Raw genomic sequence first — 13,399 nt, 5'->3', positions numbered from 1 at the left:
TTTCGTCTGGCCTATATATATCATCCCGCAGGGGCAGAAGATAGCATAGATCACTCCCTCAGTGTTACAGTTCGTGAAGGTTTTCAAGGGTACAGACAATCCATTGTGTGTTATTGTTCCAGTCTCTAGGCATAATTGGCAGGCCTTACAGCTTCCGCATTTGTGGTTGTCCTGCGTACGAAGTACGCAGGACAGTGAACAAGTACTGGAACATTGTGTCAAAGACCCTCCAGATGCCCAATCCACCAATGCATGCTTTCAAAAAAGCAAAGAGCATCAGAGACACTGTAGTACGCTCTATGCTAGACAACCCGACTGCCCCCACAATACAATCAATGTGGAACCTTCCGGCCATTCTGGGAAACCACAAATGCGGAAGCTGTAAGGCCTGCCAATTATGCCTAGAGACTGGAACAATAACACACAATGGATTGTCTGTACCCTTGAAAACCTTCACGAACTGTAACACTGAGGGAGTGATCTATGCTATCTTCTGCCCCTGCGGGATGATATATATAGGCCAGACGAAACAAAAGATTAAGAACCGTGTGCTACAACATTGCAGCAGGATCAGGTGCAAAACGGTGGGAGCCCCCCTTGTAGAACACTTCCAGGAGCACTCACACACACCCGAATCAATCAAGTGGGTGGTTATTGAGAAAATTACACTGGGCCCACGGGGAGGCAATCTCAACTCTATCCTTAATGCGCGCGAATGCAAATGGATGCAATTTTTTGACTCTGTACAAACGGGCCTTAATGAACTGGAAACCACTTTCTCCCAGATGGCCCTTTTAGATCCGGACTGAACCAATGACCAGAATGCCTAATGCAGGCGGCAAAGAGGATTGTTTTTGAATACACGTACTATATTTCATTGACATGTACACTGTGTCACGCTGTGCCAATCAACATCGGAGAAACATGTATGTACGTAATGGTCTCTTACAATTTGAGCAAATGCATTCTAATCGATATGTACACTATATGAATGGATGGTCTACTTCGGGTGTTGTTGAAGCACCAATCTATGGCATAATTAACCTTGTACATTATTGTATACCATTTCTGCTCCTTCAATGTTGACATCGAGTCGAGCCACTCTTAGTGTTTCATGTGGATATTTTGCTTATAAACTATGCTTTTAATACTGTTCAGACAAACAATGGGTTACATATGAGTCTGTGTTGCACTCGCCTCCCCTGGGTCATAGGCTTACAACACAATCACGATCCCTTAACTAAAAAAACACATCTTTTTCCTCACTCCCTGGGCAACCTGCAGCTGATTGGCCAGAGCAGGGCGAGCCCCCCGGTAGCATCTAGCGCCGGCACCTCGCGGTGGCTCACTTCACTGCTGACAGCCAGAGGAGAGTAAAGAGACAGACTAGCGCTACGATCAGGTGAGCCACACTCCAGGCTTCTACCTTAGTGAAGCGCGCGTAACAAACATTACTGAATGGATGGAGATTTTCTCCCGCCTTTCCCTAATGGGACTCCGTCCCTCTTTATGCTCAAAACCACGCAAATTTTTCCCTATTATCTCGGGTGCGCTAACGCTAACTCAGACACCCCTTCCCTATAACTTTGAGCACGTTAACGCTGATCCATGTGAGACAGATGGCCCCTGTTTATAACCAACTGCGCTCTCGATGTAACAATCCTCTGTGACATTTTGGCGCGGTACTATAGATTAACTACCACAACTTAGTTTGATACCCTACTTCATTTTCAGAGACACACGGCGTTCCACCACGGACCGGCCGGTCCAGTGAACGACAGAACCCCACAAGTCTGAACGACTTTGAGAAAAGCTACCAGTAAGTCTCTTCCCCAACCCCCCTTTTTCATTGTGGATGTAGCTTTACTCTGCTTCATCCCAGGTGGATCAACCTATTTTTACTGATACCACCTTCACTTGATTACAGACTTCACGCATCACTAAGGAACCTTGGAAGGTCCCCAGGCTGTAGGCCCAAACGGGCCTCATGCGAAGTAGGTAACTTTTTATTTAATTTCGAGTGCATTAATTAATATATAGGAGTACAAGATACATTCATGGCTTTTGCATCACTTATAGGCGCTCCTGTTATAATCCAACGTCCTGATGAAGACCCCATCCTGAGGTTCTGAATCACCCGCACCTTTCAGGGGTCGAAACGTCGACTAGCATTACTCCTCATGTTTCCAAACATAGGACTAAATAATGGATAACTACGGAACCTATGTTTGAGATTGTTTTTGGAACCTTCAGATCTATATAGGCTGTAAAGGCTTTTCATTTTTCACTGTGATTTCTACTCAGTCACACCACCTTTACCCGGTCCCCACCTTCACCCCCACTTACCCATCCCTTCTAATTAACCCTTTTCCTCTATGCACCTTGAGCGCATTGACATGTTTTTGAGTTGATTTAAGGACATAGAAATGTGTTGATTCTAAGCTTATATTGCCAATGCATTAATTGCAATATCACCTACCCTCAGGGTTGAAATTTATGCAGTTTATAAACATAAGATGTGCTAAATAAATATGCACCGAATTTATTGAATCTTTTCTTTGTTTGTTGAGCTACATTGATGCCTTTGATAAAATGAAAGCATTTTAACTGAGAAAACAAGTACTACTTTGAGAGTTTTTTCCTATTTGTTTATATTAGACTCCGACCCTTTATATGTGTACCTGCTTTAATTGACCTAGGTCAAGGAGTTCTCAGGGTCTACCCCGTTGTAACTCACTACTCTATGTGCAAGAGCTGTCTTGCGAGGGTTCTTTCCTTTTCTTAAATTCCTGACATTCATGTACTATTTTCAATTGAGGGCTCTATCATGTTTCAATCTGAAACCCTCTCTTACACTGAGGATCACATTAGAGAACTAATCGGGGAAGACACGGGTTCAGCTTTTCTCTCAACCAACACTACCACAGTTGACTTCTCACTCAATGAGAAAATCAATAAACTCGAACGTCTCGAGAAAAAATTAGTGCGTACCAAACTACATGGCCACCTGCTCACTGGATATCTCAGGGCAAACGTCATACCCACGGGATTGCAAGTTCGCAACGAGCCGGCAATCTTTGTGGACGATCCAAAATTCAAGGAGGGATTCAGTTTTGTGGCGAATAACTGTTCCCGCCATTGGATGGTCCTAGGAGTCGAGACCGCAAAAAACCAGGTGGAACAGTTAAGTAAAGAAATTGCAGAACTAAAGGAGGAAATTGCCAGTCATTCAGCATATGCGAGTGCGAAGGATACACTTGATCGCCTCAATAAAACATTGAAAGACTTTGATGTTGAAACTCAAAATAAGAAACTGGAAAAATTAGCAAAGGACATACAATATTATAACAAGAAAAAGACTTACCCCTACTTAGCTGAGGATTATTTCAAGCAAGACACTCAGGGGCGTTTTTTCTACAGAGGCAGAGGGGGCTATCGAGGTGGACAGCGAGGAGGAAGAAGATATACCAATTTTTCAGACTCCTCGTACAGTGGAGGAAGTGACAACGAGGCGGCAGGACCAAGCAACTATCAAAATCAAGAGGAATGGTACGAACCTGCACAAGACCCCTCCAACAGACAACAACAACCTTTTTTAGAGAACGACTCGTGGAGACCCCCCCGAGGGAGAGGCCGCGGATGGAACAGACGACCGAACAGAGGCCAAGGCCATCAGAACTGGGACGATTCGAGGCAGCAGGGCTACAACAACACCAGCAAGCAGGTGAGATTCCAACAAGCCAACCACGGGGAAATCAACACACGAAGGAAGACTTACCGCTGGTAACCAGACCCAGCCCCATTATGAATTTATCTCAGCAGATACTATCCCCAGCAGAGACAGCAGTCCTGAGCAAGGGCCTCTCTTTCGTACCGACTTCCCAAGGGAACCTTTTCACCATCAAGACAGAACTGACCAGGTTCTTCCGGAAGGTCCGCCTACGGGGCTACTTCTTGGATAAACCTTTCTCCCAATCAAGATCATTCACCCAACTACGGCCGCCCTCCACCTTCACACCGTATACTACCATGACTAACCACCGTATTTTGACGTACGAAAGCCTGGTGATGAATGACGTACTCAAGATGTGGAAAGAAAGGCCTTACATAAGACACAACATCTCCAAGGATGAAAGGGCGGCGCTGGAGGACCTCAAAAACAACAAATCGCTGGTCATCAAGCCGGCGGACAAAGGCGGAGCAATTGTCATTATGGGGACAGAGGACTACAAACAGGAGATATATTCACAACTGAGAAACAATGTGAGCTATCGACGCTTGACAGCCAACCCCACCAACGAGATCAGACGACAGATCGTCGCTTTAACAACAAAAGCAAAAGAAGCCGGTTTCCTGTCTGAGAAAGAACATGCCTACCTCAATGTGGACCAACCACGCATACCAACTATCTACGTTCTGCCTAAAGTTCACAAGAACCCCACCAAACCACCGGGAAGACCGATTATATCGGGATGCGGGTCCATTCTCGAACCCCTCTGTAAGTACATAGATGTGTTCCTGAAGCCCCTGGCGGAAGCAACCGACACCTACTTGAGAGACACGATGCAGGTGATAAACCTGATAGACCAACGGCCATTTGACAAACAGAAACATCTATTGGTAACCATGGACATCGTGTCTCTATATACGAGCATCCCCCAAGAACCAGCCTTGATAACCATACGAAGGGCGTTGGAATCCCGTCCTCAACCAGCGGAAGTTCCAACTGAATTTATCTCTGACTTACTGGAAATTGCTATGACCCAAAACTTCTTTTTATTCCAAGATGATTTTTACATGCAGATGAAGGGAGTAGCCATGGGGGCGGCTTTTGCCCCAGATCTGGCAATACTCTACATGAACGAGTATGAACAACATAGGATCCTTTGTCCTAATAACCCATACCGTGAAAAAATTTTGGAGTATCGTCGGTACATAGACGATGTACTGATAATATGGGAAGGCAATAAGGAAGAATTGGAGGCTTTTACACACTGGCTCAATGCCCAATCAAGTGATATCCAGTTCACCAGCACCTGTAATAATGAATCCATTGACCTTCTAGATATAACTATCAAGGAAAGTGAGGGAATCCTTTTCACCACTCTGTACAGAAAACCGACAGAAAGAAACACCTTACTGCAATACTCTAGCCACCACACCCGGGCCCTCCGGGACAATCTACCATTCGGACAATTCCTCAGGATCAGGAGGAATTGTACGAAGAAAGATGACTACTTCCATGAATCTGATGAATTGATCCTCCGACTTATTGAAAGAGGATACCCGAAGAGATTGGTGAAGAGAGCACGTAAGAGGGCATGGTTCAGCGATAGAGAATCACTGCTGACACCAAAGACGCGCCAATCGTTGGATGACAGAATGATCTGCGTGACTACCTACTGCTGCAAAAGCAATGCAGTACGCAGGACAGTGAACAAGTACTGGAACATTGTGTCAAAGACCCTCCAGATGCCCAATCCACCAATGCATGCTTTCAAAAAAGCAAAGAGCATCAGAGACACTGTAGTACGCTCTATGCTAGACAACCCGACTGCCCCCACAATACAATCAATGTGGAACCTTCCGGCCATTCTGGGAAACCACAAATGCGGAAGCTGTAAGGCCTGCCAATTATGCCTAGAGACTGGAACAATAACACACAATGGATTGTCTGTACCCTTGAAAACCTTCACGAACTGTAACACTGAGGGAGTGATCTATGCTATCTTCTGCCCCTGCGGGATGATATATATAGGCCAGACGAAACAAAAGATTAAGAACCGTGTGCTACAACATTGCAGCAGGATCAGGTGCAAAACGGTGGGAGCCCCCCTTGTAGAACACTTCCAGGAGCACTCACACACACCCGAATCAATCAAGTGGGTGGTTATTGAGAAAATTACACTGGGCCCACGGGGAGGCAATCTCAACTCTATCCTTAATGTGCGCGAATGCAAATGGATGCAATTTTTTGACTCTGTACAAACGGGCCTTAATGAACTGGAAACCACTTTCTCCCAGATGGCCCTTTTAGATCCGGACTGAACCAATGACCAGAATGCCTAATGCAGGCGGCAAAGAGGATTGTTTTTGAATACACGTACTATATTTCATTGACATGTACACTGTGTCACGCTGTGCCAATCAACATCGGAGAAAGATGTATGTACGTAATGGTCTCTTACAATTTGAGCAAATGCATTCTAATCGATATGTACACTATATGAATGGATGGTCTACTTCGGGTGTTGTTGAAGCACCAATCTATGGCATAATTAACCTTGTACATTATTGTATACCATTTCTGCTCCTTCAATGTTGACATCGAGTCGAGCCACTCTTAGTGTTTCATGTGGATATTTTGCTTATAAACTATGCTTTTAATACTGTTCAGACAAACAATGGGTTACATATGAGTCTGTGTTGCACTCGCCTCCCCTGGGTCATAGGCTTACAACACAATCACGATCCCTTAACTAAAAAAACACATCTTTTTCCTCACTCCCTGGGCAACCTGCAGCTGATTGGCCAGAGCAGGGCGAGCCCCCCGGTAGCATCTAGCGCCGGCACCTCGCGGTGGCTCACTTCACTGCTGACAGCCAGAGGAGAGTAAAGAGACAGACTAGCGCTACGATCAGGTGAGCCACACTCCAGGCTTCTACCTTAGTGAAGCGCGCGTAACAAACATTACTGAATGGATGGAGATTTTCTCCCGCCTTTCCCTAATGGGACTCCGTCCCTCTTTATGCTCAAAACCACGCAAATTTTTCCCTATTATCTCGGGTGCGCTAACGCTAACTCAGACACCCCTTCCCTATAACTTTGAGCACGTTAACGCTGATCCATGTGAGACAGATGGCCCCTGTTTATAACCAACTGCGCTCTCGATGTAACAATCCTCTGTGACATTTTGGCGCGGTACTATAGATTAACTACCACAACTTAGTTTGATACCCTACTTCATTTTCAGAGACACACGGCGTTCCACCACGGACCGGCCGGTCCAGTGAACGACAGAACCCCACAAGTCTGAACGACTTTGAGAAAAGCTACCAGTAAGTCTCTTCCCCAACCCCCCTTTTTCATTGTGGATGTAGCTTTACTCTGCTTCATCCCAGGTGGATCAACCTATTTTTACTGATACCACCTTCACTTGATTACAGACTTCACGCATCACTAAGGAACCTTGGAAGGTCCCCAGGCTGTAGGCCCAAACGGGCCTCATGCGAAGTAGGTAACTTTTTATTTAATTTCGAGTGCATTAATTAATATATAGGAGTACAAGATACATTCATGGCTTTTGCATCACTTATAGGCGCTCCTGTTATAATCCAACGTCCTGATGAAGACCCCATCCTGAGGTTCTGAATCACCCGCACCTTTCAGGGGTCGAAACGTCGACTAGCATTACTCCTCATGTTTCCAAACATAGGACTAAATAATGGATAACTACGGAACCTATGTTTGAGATTGTTTTTGGAACCTTCAGATCTATATAGGCTGTAAAGGCTTTTCATTTTTCACTGTGATTTCTACTCAGTCACACCACCTTTACCCGGTCCCCACCTTCACCCCCACTTACCCATCCCTTCTAATTAACCCTTTTCCTCTATGCACCTTGAGCGCATTGACATGTTTTTGAGTTGATTTAAGGACATAGAAATGTGTTGATTCTAAGCTTATATTGCCAATGCATTAATTGCAATATCACCTACCCTCAGGGTTGAAATTTATGAAGTTTATAAACATAAGATGTGCTAAATAAATATGCACCGAATTTATTGAATCTTTTCTTTGTTTGTTGAGCTACATTGATGCCTTTGATAAAATGAAAGCATTTTAACTGAGAAAACAAGTACTACTTTGAGAGTTTTTTCCTATTTGTTTATATTAGACTCCGACCCTTTATATGTGTACCTAATAAGTTTTCTGGACATGATTTCGTGAGCAATAAATCTGTAGTGCGGGATAATGGACCAACTGAAAGAGGAATTGGTTTCAATACTTCATTTACAATAGGCTTTCCTGAAAATCCAAGGGAAACATTCTGTGAGCCTGAGAGGGGTGCCCCTGGGACCTCGTCGTGACTGATTGTTGTCCTGTTTGTCCCTGTGTCAATCAAAAACTTTCTATCCTTTCCTAATACCTGACTATGTACATAAGGACCCTCTTGATCTACAGGAACCTCAATAAGAGGCAAGCCAACCTCCCTCTCTAGGCTGTTTCATGTGTATCGCTGGTAATCGGGATAATCAGTTTGTGCATACTGGTACATCTGCTGTGTTGTATGTTGTGTTGCGGCAATCGGTTGTGGCTGTGGTACCGCTACGGTCTGTACTGTCTGTTGTGGGGCATGCATAGGCTGTACATTCTGTGTAACGTGTTGTTGGACCTGGTCCTGTCTAGGAGGACGCGGTCTCTCCTTAGTTTTACCTGTAGATATATTGTGTTTCAAAACTGCACAATCGTTTACATAGTGACCAGGCTGTTTACAATAGTTGCATGTCCCTTTAACAGGAGCTGCCGAATTATTGGACTGTGTCATGCCCTTTTTCTGACCGTCAGCTGGAACTGACTGAGCGACGAGCATTTTCATTTTCGTGTCTTTCATACGTCTTTGTTCATGATCATGTTCTTCCCTTATTCTGTTCTGGTGGTACTGTAACATCTGTAACATTTGGGAAGGCGTGTTTGCTTGCCATGTGCTCTCGACTTTCAATACACGATTCTTAACTTGGGGCAGGGAATTCTCGACTAATTTAGATACAAAAAGGTGTGGGTATGACTCGCTACTTGCTTTCAGGCCACTATTAATAATAAAACATTTCTCAAATCGGGAATAAAAATCACTAGTGTCTTCATCGGGTTTCTGCTTGCAGGCTGAGATTGCATCCCAGTCCTCCTTTTTAGTTGCTAATAAACGTGGCAAGACCTGTACTAACAATCCTGGTAATGCTTTAGTTTTGTCCCCAAGACCCAACCCTGGGGTTCGGCCATTTTCTTCTGTTTCTAATGCAGCCCAATCAATCTTTTTATCTCCCACCTCCCACTCTTTTTCTTTGAGTTTCTCGTAAATACCGGCAGGCAATAATACTTTCAATATCTTCATAATGTCGGGATAGGTATAATCTCCCATGAGTAACATGTCTTTTATTTCACTGTGAAAACCTGCAGGGTCTTTATCATGACTGGGCACTATTTTCTTCATTTCTAACAATTCCATTTTAGTTATAGGCGTGTATACATACACACGTGTAAGGGTATCATCAGCATTCTTGACTGGATGTACTTCTCGCAAGGGATTCTGTCTGTCTATGTAAAACATTTTTCTTTCTGGGGGTGGAGCTGAAACAAACTGTGGATTCAGGAAGGCACTATATCTGTGTCGATGTTCTAGAATTACTTTAATTAAATCGGTACCCAGGCCTCTCCATTTATTCATGAGTAACTCTATTAATACATCAGGTAGGGGTCCTGGATCAGAATGTTGGCTCTTATACAACGTAAGGAGGTGCTGTATCATGTACATACCAGCTAGTCGCTGTTCGTCTGGGGAAAGATTCAAAAATGTTTGCGCTAATGCGTCATCATTATATTTATCGGAATTGTCAGCCCATTGTACTGCTGACCTGGCTAATTCTTGTTCATCCATGGAATCGAGTACATGGTACCCCATTCGTTCTTGAAGTATTTTATCGGTAGCCTGAAATAGATGTTCAGGAGTCTTCGGATTTGACATAGCAGAGTGAAAAAGTCTCTTGCTTTCCGGACGTAACATTTTATTAAAGGGTTTACCCTTTCCTACATATGCTATTGTTCCTGTATGTTCTGGCTCCTCCTCCTCTGAGGATTCGTTCTTGTCATTATCTGCTTCATTTTCAGCTTTCTGTCTTTCATGAAATACTGTTATTTCCTTACGAATTTTCCTATACATGTCTTTTTATCATGTTTTCCGTCTGCAATATTCTGACCCCATGTAGTTAATACCTCCATCTCTTCTTTATTTACACCAGGCCGGTCTCGTTCTCTTATGAAACAGTTTATGAGGAATCTTAAAATCATACTTTGAATGTCTACTTTCTGATGTGCCATGGCCTCGTGAATACATTCCTGACCCTCCCCAGTCTGAACAAAATAATATATCCGGTCTAGATAATTTTTCATTCCCGGAAATAGAACTAAAAAATTTGCAGCACGTCTTATACGTATTGAGGCTAATATCATGCAACCGTCTTTGCCTGGTACTGGATCATATCTACAGTCTGTAAGATACTCTTTAAGCTTTTCAATTGGGACTGCTCTCGGGGTACGTTGCATCGCTAGTTCTCTAATAGTTAATCGCTGTACTGGTGGCGGGGTATGGTAACCTCCTGATGCACCTCCTGAAGCGGAGGCCTGAGCATCACTTGTCGGTAGGGCCGTATCAGGCCTAAAAGGATTAAGTGGATTAATAGGGGGTGCAGGTAAGGGTGGAGGAAGCAGACCGGGAGGGGTAAGCTGTTGCGGACCTGGGGGCTGATGATCAGCGAATGGTACAGGTGCAGGTGGGACATTGGTATATTCGGGAGCTACATCGTCTAAATAGGAAGAAAGAAAAATATCTGCTGCGGTCTTGTGACGTAATTTAGTCGGAACCAATGGAGGGGGCAGATCTTTCGGTATTTCCGGGGTCGCCTTAGGCAGGCCCTCGGCCAGGACTGGATACAATCCTGTCATAATGGCATTACTCCGTCTATCGTGTTGTTCCATTCTAACTCGTTCCCCTTCTTCTAATAGTTCTTTTTCTTTAGCTTTTTCAGAATCTTCTCTACTTTTCTCTGCTTTTCTGAGTGCTTTCTCTGCCCGTCTGTGTGATTCTTTACGCCATAGTTCAATGGCATCTTTCTGTGACTGTCTGGCTTTCTTTTTCCATAACGCTTCTTCTACTCTCATGATGCACTCGGCATCCCATGTCCCTGTAGCGGGCCATCTCTGATTCTCCGCTAAATCCTTAGTGTAATCCACCCACAAGTCGAGATATAATACGATATCTAAGCCGTGCTTGTGGTACATAAAATATCCTGGAGTGTCCCTGGGTGGGATGGGAACAGCTTCCTCGAGTATCCCTTTCCTAGTTCCTATCTGTCTCAGCTTGGAGAACAATGGCATTCTGAACCTTGATACTTGACACTTGATACTTACTCGAACTTGAACACAACTAATACAATAAACACAGTAATGAAGATCAAACAATCACTCATACCACGACATTAAAACACATTAAAACATTTCGGAACGAACAATGACTTGATAACTTGATATTTGATATACTGCTAAACAGTACAGATACACTGCTAAAACAGTGCAGACCGGGTCTGTGTACCCAAACCCGTCTTGACCGGACACAAGTTAATGCACCCGTCTAGATGCGTCCCCAGCAACGGTACTCACCGGGAAGCACGTAACGGAAGGCCTCGGAAACTCGACACTGGACTGGACCGGACTGGACTCGACTCGTGACGTAGGTACTTCGGAACTTCGGGACTGGTGGGCCTCTGAACACCTCGGACCTTGCTCTCTCGGCTGGGCTCTGGTCGGGATCCTCCGCACTCCTCACCGCCTCGTCTGGGTGTCGATCGCAGCCTCAGTCACCTCCGTTGGCCTGAGGGAGGTACAGGAAATCCTGCGGGTACGCGTAGTTGTCCTTCACGGCTGTGGCAGGGGGCTAAGCCTGCAACGCACCGCCGGTGCGTAAGGTGGGGGAGGGGTCCCTATTCGGGCGCCAAATTATGTGGTAAATAAGATTTACCTATGCAGAATTTCTATGCAGTAAAGTTCAATAAGAATAACTCAATCAGAAATGAGAGGCAGAGTCCGTGGCATCTGAGGTTATAAGGGTTTTATTCCATAAAATGGAATTGGTTCGAACCAGGTATCATGTTCCATCACCACGAAGGTTCAGGAAGGGATAGACAATGCTTTATTAACAGAATACAATATATATAGTAAATGCATATAATGGTGATGGGTACAGAAGGCGTAACAGCTGAGAGAAAAGAGATAAGAACACATGTACGTAACAGAAGGCGTGCACGAGGGCGTACACGGAGGTGCGTGCTAGAAACGTCACACGAAAGTGTCACAGATGGGTGGATCCATAGAGGAATCCTGTAGTGTTAGCAGAAATATATGGCAGAGATGCGCGCGCAGCAGCATGACGTGTGATTGACGTGGAACTGGAGGGTGAAGGGAACTTGACATTTAGCACTATACAGGGAGACAGAAGTCTGGCGTGTCAGAACAACCTAAACCCAAATCATATCTAATATCTTGTGTTTGAGGAACTGTATTATCTGGAAGGAAAGGTCTCTCGGGCAGAGGCTATGCTATACTGACTGCTAGTGCGTGCATATGTGTCTACGTGAAATGCGAGGGGCCATGGGCCTACCATGGTAACAGGAGCAATGAATTTCTTGCACAAAGACAGAAAGGCCGGGCCCTTTGCTCTGCAGCTGGGGAGATGTTTACCTATATCACTAGACAGGAATGTATTTTCGAGGAGCGGAGCAGATAACTTGAAGGCTGAATTGTCTTGGCAGGCAAGCAGGCCGAGCCGGGCACCGCTCGCCGCGCAGGGAGTAGGGTAAGGGTCATGGATGCAGATCCAGGCTGCACGTTTCAGAGGCAGAAGGCAGAAAGGGCTCGATGGCAGAAATCAGGGCCTAGCTCGCCAGTGCCAGAAAAACGTGAAAGTGCACCATGTAAAGACGGTGGCACGGCATACTTAGGAACTGGATATTCGACCCATTCATGGTGGATCTGAAAGAGGACATGTTAACGTTGGACGCAAATGTATTTGCGTCTTCATAGCGGGTTGTGGAGGGAACATACATGTACTTGAAGCACGTACATGGAGCCGTTGGGGTCTACGTTAGGGGACACAATTGACCATAAAAATTCATATTACCTCAAGACCTCTGCATCAGGGTCGGCCGCTCTAATCATTGAGCCACACGATCTATTATTCAAAGTGAATCCGAAAAAGATATCGGCTGTCAGGATGAATAGGGATCGAAAAGAAGGCGTTCTTCAAGTCTATAACTGAGAACGTTGTTGCAGTTGGCGGGACCAGAGTAAGAAGTGTCGTAATATCAGAAACCACTAGGTATTGAGGTATCACTATCTTGTTAACCTCCCTCAAATCGATAATAAATCGATAAATCCTAGTGTCAGTGTCTTTCTTCAAAATCGGTAGTATAAGACTGTTGCACACATTGTATGGAACTTCTTCAACAACCCCTACTTTAATCAGATCTTGCACTATCTGTATAAGCGCCTCTTCCCCCTCCTGTGAGATTCGATACTGAGGGAGGCGCGGTAACACAGCTCCCTCCTTTACACTAATGTGCACCGGAGG

This window comes from Lissotriton vulgaris, chromosome 4_1 (assembly GCF_964263255.1).
Source record: "Lissotriton vulgaris chromosome 4_1, aLisVul1.2, whole genome shotgun sequence".
NCBI lineage: Eukaryota > Metazoa > Chordata > Amphibia > Caudata > Salamandridae > Lissotriton > Lissotriton vulgaris.
The sequence above is the reverse complement of the archived record's forward strand: the minus strand, read 5'-3'. Positions refer to the sequence as shown.